Below are 7626 nucleotides of genomic sequence, written 5' to 3' on the forward strand. Positions count from 1 at the left end.
AAAAAAATTAAAAAAAATTTTTAAAAAGATATTGGATGCTAACAGTTAAAAATTGTGTTCATGATGTGAAGGAACAGTGTTACATCTCTTAAGGAATATTCAATAAGGAATATTTGACATAAAAAAACCCAAACACTACACAGCATGGGTAAGCCTGAAAGGCATTTTGTCTTGTGAAATATCTCTGTCACAAAAGGATAAATACTTCATAATACCACTGTTAAATATAAGACTAGCATGAGGGTTTCAGGGAGAATAAAAAAAAAAAAAGATTGGCTATATAATGAACACTGGAGCTGTCTAAAAGGAACATATGATTAAATATTATATGCATTATCAACAATCTGGAATGAGAGGTGCATCGCAGAGTGGACTGGGGAAGGGAGGAAAATGTGCAGTTGTAAATGAATGAAAACTCAACCTTTCTGTAAACTTTCACTAAAATCACAATAAAAAAAGGAAATTTTAAAAAAGTTCAGTTTATTTAACTATATAATTGTTGTCGCTGTGTGCTGTTAAGTCATAACTGAAGCATACTTGACCCTCTCGTGGGTTTTTAGAGGCAGTTTAATTGCACAGGAGGAGATTATCATCCTTCTCCCTCAGAGCAGCTGGTGGATTCAAACTGCATGCTATTGGGACTGCAGCACAGTTTCTTACCATTAGGCCACTAGAGCTCTCTTATGAGTCAGTAAATGCCCTTTATTGCTTAAATAAATGAAAACTGTATTTTGCTGAAATTTGAAACAATAGGTTTTCTTGATTCCACGTGAAATTTAATTTTTAATAGGAAAATATGTCTGACTTAAATGCAATGCAAATTACCTCTGGAATAAATAATCACACAGTATGTGGTTGTTGAAAAGTACAGTATTATCAATTTAATGGTCATCACTTAAGCTGAATCTTTGGCAGAATTTATAAAATACAAGGAGTTCATTTGAAAAAGCTGTCAAAAACTTTTTGGGATGTGAGAACATTACTGGTTAAAACTTGTAAAACTGAATTGTGTTGTCTTGTTTGAAATTGTTTAGCTGGCCTAACAGAAATATCTCATTAAACGCCTGATGAAGTACTTGATTAGTTAGCAGTATTTATTGTTCTATATAAAATAAGACTATCACACAGAAAGACTTCTGACTGAACCATGTTTTTCTTTTCCCATTTAGCCAAAGAAAGATGGGATAAAGGGATTTGAATTCTGTGGTAACGGGATAAATGAATAACCACCTGATTAGACTCACCAAGGTAAGCAGGCAATTAAAGAATTTTAACATGACGCAGAAAACAAGTACAAGTTCCCATGACGTTCTTGGATCTTAAAGTTTAAGCCTAAATACAGATAATGTTGTATTTAAGATCAAAAAGTGAACAAAAAGTCACAATATGTTGATAACATAATTAGGAAAAAAACATTAATTCAGTCAATGCATGTTTATTGATTGTATATGTTAGAAGCCTTTGAGTTGAATTGTTGAAGAGTACAGAATATTCCAAAGACTGCCAAAGAGCAAACAAGTCTGTCTTGGGAAAAGTGCTACTAGGAAGTACTGTCGAAGCAAGGATGTTGAAGCTTCGTCTCACATACTTTGGGCGTGTTGTTAGGAGAGGACTGTTGTTGTTATGTGTCATTGAGTTGCTTGCTTTCGTACAACAAAAGTGAGCTTTTGTACAACAGTTCTGAACCCTGTTCTATCCTGAGTCAACTTTATTGTCTCTGACACACATAGCCCCATTAACCCAGTCACTGAATCAATCCATCTCATCAAGGGTCTTCCTCTCCTGCTCTGTCCCTCCACCCTTCCAAGCATGACGCCCCTCTCCAAGGACTGGTCCCTCCCAGCAACATGCCCAAAGTACGTCAGATGAAACTTCAGAATCCTTGCCTCCAAGGAGCAGCCTGATCTCCCCCTCTCCAGGACAAACCTGTTTGTTCCCTTCACAGTCCATGATATATTCATTACTCTTCTCTAGCAACATACATCAAAGGCATCAATTCTCCTTCTATCATCCCTAGGCATTGTTCAGCTTCCTGATGCATAGCATGTAATTGAGAAGACCATGGCCTGGATCAGGTGCACCTTAATCTCCAGACTGACATCACTGCTCTTCATTTTTCTGGAGAGTTTCTGACAGCAGGCTTTCCCAGTACAATTCCTCTTTTGATTTCCTGATTGCTGGTATCAAGAGTGTCGTTTACGGAGTCAAGCAAACTGAAGCTGTTAACAATCTCAATCTCTTCACTGTATATCATGATGTTGCCAATTGTCCTAGTAGTGAGACTCTTTGTTTTCTTGATGTTGAGCTTCAATCCATATTGAAAGCTGCAGTCCTTGACCTTCTGCAGCAAGCGCTTTAGGTCCTCCTCAGTTTCAGCAAGCAGAGTTCTGCCATCTGCATAACGCAGGTTGTTGATGAATCTTCCTCCAATCCTGATTCCACATTCCTCCTTATAGAGCCCAGAATCATGGACAGTCATTGAAAAAAGATATCCTGCTTGAGAAAGTGTAGAGTCAATGGAGGGAAGAATCCTCAACACAGTAACCCAGTGACTGTAACAAGGGGCTCCAGTACGCTGAAGATGGTGAGAACAGTACACGATAGTGCAGGGTTCAGATCCACTGTTCATAAAGTTGCTATGAGTTGGAGTCCACTCAATGTCACAAGACAATAAAAATGTTAGAGTCTAGGTACACCGGCTCAACACCATACAGTCTTATTCTAAAAGAGTTTATACTCTAAGGAAAAGAAGACAAAAATAATCAAAAGAATGTAATACAGACATTGGATAAAATAAGAGTGTTCATTTATATCCGGGAAAAGGATGCCAGGAACGGCTCCAAAGAAGAGTTATTTGTGGGATTAGTGTTTGATAGACAGGCATGGATGTTGGTAAGGTTCAAATACACCCTTTAATCCCTTATCTCACTGATACCCTTTCTTAAACAAGCAAACTACACCCCCCCCCCACTTCTGTCAAGTTGATTCCAACTTCTTGGGACTCTGTAGGGCATAGTAGAACTGACCTACAGGGTTTCCAAGGCTGTAAATCATTATGAGAACAGACTGTCTCATCTTTCTTTTATAAAATTAGTTCAAACTGCTAATTTGAGGCTTCATCTGACATACTTTGTGCATTTTTCAAGGAGGAACAGGTCCTTGGAGAGGGACATCATGGCTTGGAAGGGTGGAGAGACAGAGAGAGGAAGACAATTGATGAGATGGATTGATTCAGTGACTGGGTTAATGGGGGTAGGTGTGTCAGAGACAATAAAGTTGGCATAGGACAGAGCAGGTTTCAGGGCTGTGGTACATAGGGTCGTTATAAGTTGCAAGCAACTCGATGGCTCATAAAAACAGCAACATAAAACAAGATAATGTATACCTATGTTCTTCGCTGCTTTATTCACTATAGCCACAAATGGAAACAAGGGATGTATCCATCAATGGATGAATGGATAGGGAAAATATAGTTCATACATATCATGAATTATTATTCAAATAAAGAAAAATGATGAACAGTCAGATAATTATAACATGAAGAACCTGGTGAGCTAAGTGAAATAAATCAGGCTTATAAGAATAAATATTATATTATTATCCTTTTATAAGAAGACAAGGATATATAAACATGTATAAACCAATGTTCATTAATGGTTACCAAAGAGAGGAGGTGGAGAAAGAACATTTTATGCATACAGATGATTTTGTTTTGGTGAAAAGGGGCACTGAAGATGGCTATAGTGAGCATAGCATAAAGTGAAAATGAATATCTGGATATATAAAGATGAGGATAAGCTAAATGGGACCTGGGTAGGGTTGGCTGTGTTTACAGCTGAAAATAGATGTTAATATATATAACCCCCTGCCATTAAATTGATGCTGATTCACAGTGGTGGAAGCAGGAGTGGCATCCACTTCCTAAACAACATGCCTCTGGAAACTCTATGACCTTTGAGAAACAAAGATAGTTATAGAAAATCTTCAGGCCTTTTGTTCTTAGGGTCACTGAGTTGTGCTCAACTCAACAGCAATCAACAACAATTGCTAGTGATTCTGTAGGACAGTATAGAAATTACTCCATAAGGTTTCAAAGGCTGAAAATCTTCATGGAAGCAAACAGGTCATCTATCTCACTGACCTTTTGGTTAGCAGCTAAGGAACTCTCTATGTATCTACACTGCTATTATTGTTAGGTGCCATCCAGTCAGTTTCAACTTAGAGAGACCTCTTGTAGAATAGATGGAAATACTGCTTGATTCTGCATCATCCTCTTAATCCTTGCTGTGCACTGTTGCAATCACTGTGCAAATCTCTCTCATTGAGGGTCTTTTTCTTATTTTGCTGACTCTCTACCAAGAATGATGAACTGGCCTCTCCTGTTAGTATGTATAAAGAATAAGACAAAATGCTTATGTCTAAGGAGTAAGTTTCTTTCAAGGCAGATATATTTGTTCTTTTGGCAGTCCAGAGCATATTCAAAATTCTTTGCAAACACTACAATTCAGTCACCAATTCTTTGATTTTCCTTATACATTGTACAACTTTCACATGCATATGCTCTTGTTGTTTTGCATTGCTGAGTCAGAACTGACCCATAACCGACCCTCCAGTGGGTTTTCAGAGGCAAATTGCAAGGGTAGAGAAGCTTTCTCTGAGGAGCAGCTGGTGTATTTGAACTGCATACTTTTGGTTTAGCAGCACAATCTCTTACCATTAAGCCACCAGAGTTCCACATGCATATGTTGTTGTTGCTGTCACGTGCTGTCAAGTCACCTGTGACTCATAGCAACCCTATGTATAATAGCTCTGAAGCTTGCCCTGTCCTGTGTCAGATTTCACTGCCTCTGACACTTCTACCCCCATTGGCCTCAATCCATCTCATCTGAAGTCTTCCTCTCCTATGCTGTCCCTCCACCCTTCCGAGCATGATGTCCTTCTCCAAGGAGAAACTTGGTTTCACCCTCTCCAAGACAGACCTTTTGATTTTCTTGGCAGTCCTCAGTATGTTCAAGACTCTTCTACAGCACCACAAGTCAAAGACATTAATTCTTCTATCATTCTTAGTTATTATCCAGCTCTCTGATGCATAGAAAGTAATTGTGAAGACCATGGACTGGATCAAGTGCACCTTAGTCTCTAGATTGACACCATTGCTCTGGAAATTTCCCTGACAGCAGATTTACCTAATGCAGTTCATCTTTTGATTTCCTGACTGCTTGTACCAAAAGTGTCAATTGTGGAGCCAAGCAAGCTGCAGCTGCTAACAACTTCAAACTCTTCTCCATCCATCATGGTGCTGCCAATTGGCCCAGTGGTGAGAATCTTTGTTTTCTCTATGTTGAGCTTCAATCCATTTTGAAGACTATGACATTCTGTAGCAAGCACTTCAGGCTCTCAATTTCAGTAAGCAAGGTTGTGTTATCTGTATAACATAGGTTGTTAATGAGTCTTCCTCCAATCCTGATGCCACATTCCTCCTCATAAAGTTCCACCTCCTGAATGATCTGTTCTGTGTAAAGATTTAAAACATATGGAGACAGAACCCATCCCTGATGCACTCCCTTCCTGATTTTGAACCATGTAGTGTTTCTCTGCTTTGTTCTGAGGACTGCTTCCTAGTCCAAGTATAGGTTTCATATAAGCACAATCAAGTGTTCTGGGATTCTCATACTCAATATTAACTAAAATTTGTTGTGATCCACACAGTCAAATGTCTTTGCATAGTCAATGAAACTGAGATAGACATTCCTCTGGTACTCTTTGATTTCTGCCAAGATCCCTCTGACATTGGCAATAAGGTCTCTATTGCTATGACCTCATCTAAACCCATCTTGTATTTCTAGTTTCTCTGTCAATGTACTGTTTGCTGTTTCTGGATAATCCTCAGCAGGATTTAGCTTCCATGTGATATGAGTGATATTGTACAATAATTTCCACACTCTGTTCGGTCACCTTTTCTTTTGGAATGGGAACAAATATGGATCTCTTCCAGCCAATTGGCCAGGTAGTTGTCCTCCAGATTTCTTGGCACAATCTCATGGGTATGTCTATGGCAGCACCTGTTTCTTGAAATATGTCAATCGAAAAAAAAAAAAAGAAATATGTCAATCGATTTGCCGTCAATTCCTGGGGCTTTATTGCTTGTCAACTCCTTCAGATGCATATGAGGTGACTGAAGATATTATGGCTTGAGTCAAGTGCACCTGAGTCCTTTAAGTGATATCCTTGCTTGTTAGCACTTTAAAGAAGAAGTCCTCAGCAACAGAGTTGCCCAGTGCAATGTGCTTTTTTATATCTTGACTGTTGTTTGCATGGATGTTCAATGTGGATCCAAGCAAGTGCCTGATAACTTCAATACCCTCTAATTTATCATGTAGTTGCTTATTGGTTCGGTTAAGAAAATTTTTGCTTTCTTTATGTTGAGGTACAATCCATAATCAACTCAATATTCCTTGTCAACACAACAACTCAAAGGCATTAATTCTTTTTTGATGTTTCGTATTAATTGTCCAACTTTCTCATGCTGTAAGTTATCTACACTTATGCTAATTCTGATTTCCTTTATAAAGAACATGTACTGCATCATCTTTGCGTGTCTTACAAAAAGAATGTTTTCCTTTAAAATTATACTTAACAAAATGATCCTTACTCCATAATTCACAGCTGTAACTACATAATCAAACTGAAAGTTGAAACTGCTAGAACTCCATGCATAAACTCCACAAGGATGTAAGGTGTATAATATCCCTGCATGGTAACATGAGTCAAGATATCTGCTATCAGAGACCTCTTCAAAGTGCTAAAAAGCAACAATGTTACGTTTAAAAAATTTTTTTTAAAATTTTATTATTTTTGTGTGCGTGTACCGTCAAATCAGATCTGACTGGTACAGCAGGAGATTGCCCCTCCTTCCCTGGCAGAGCATCTGGTGGAATCGAACCGTGCACCTCTGGGATTGTAGTTGCAGCTTCTTGCCACTAGGCCACCAGAGCTCCCCTTTACAATGTCACTTTTAAGGACCAGAGCAGTAGTACTAAATAACCTTTCATGAACTGCCACTATGATTAGATATGTGTAGGACAACAATCTGGAACGAGGGGTGCATTGCAAATGGACTGGGAAGGATATAAGGAGGGGGAGGGAAGGAAATGTACAACAATGAATGAACAAAAATAAAAAAAAATATAAAATAGTTAAATGTTTAAAAAAACATAATAAAGGCCACCCGTTGCCATTCAGTGTTCATAAAAAGCAAAAAACAAAAGAAAAAAAAAAAAAAAAAAAAGCAAGGGCAGTCAAAGTGCACCGAGAGGCAGGGATGGTGAAATGTCATCGCACATACTTTGGGCATATATATGAAGAAGGAGCCAGATTCTGGAAAAAGACATCATGTTTGGATAGGTGGAGGGTCAGCAAAAGTGAAAAAGACCCTTAATGAGATGGATTGCCACAGTGACTGTAATATCAGGGCAAAGTTCAGATCTGTTGTTCACATGGTCACTGTGAGTCAGAGTTGAATCAATGCCATTTAACAATAACAATAATGTTCAGAGTTATGGCATGATTGAAAAACATCACCAAGTATTTCAAGGATAACCAACAATCTGTGATAAATATCAGGAA

Source organism: Elephantulus edwardii, unplaced genomic scaffold, assembly GCF_000299155.1.
Source record: "Elephantulus edwardii isolate Elephantulus edwardi_28Jun2011 unplaced genomic scaffold, EleEdw1.0 scaffold00270, whole genome shotgun sequence".
Taxonomy (NCBI): Eukaryota; Metazoa; Chordata; class Mammalia; order Macroscelidea; family Macroscelididae; genus Elephantulus; species Elephantulus edwardii.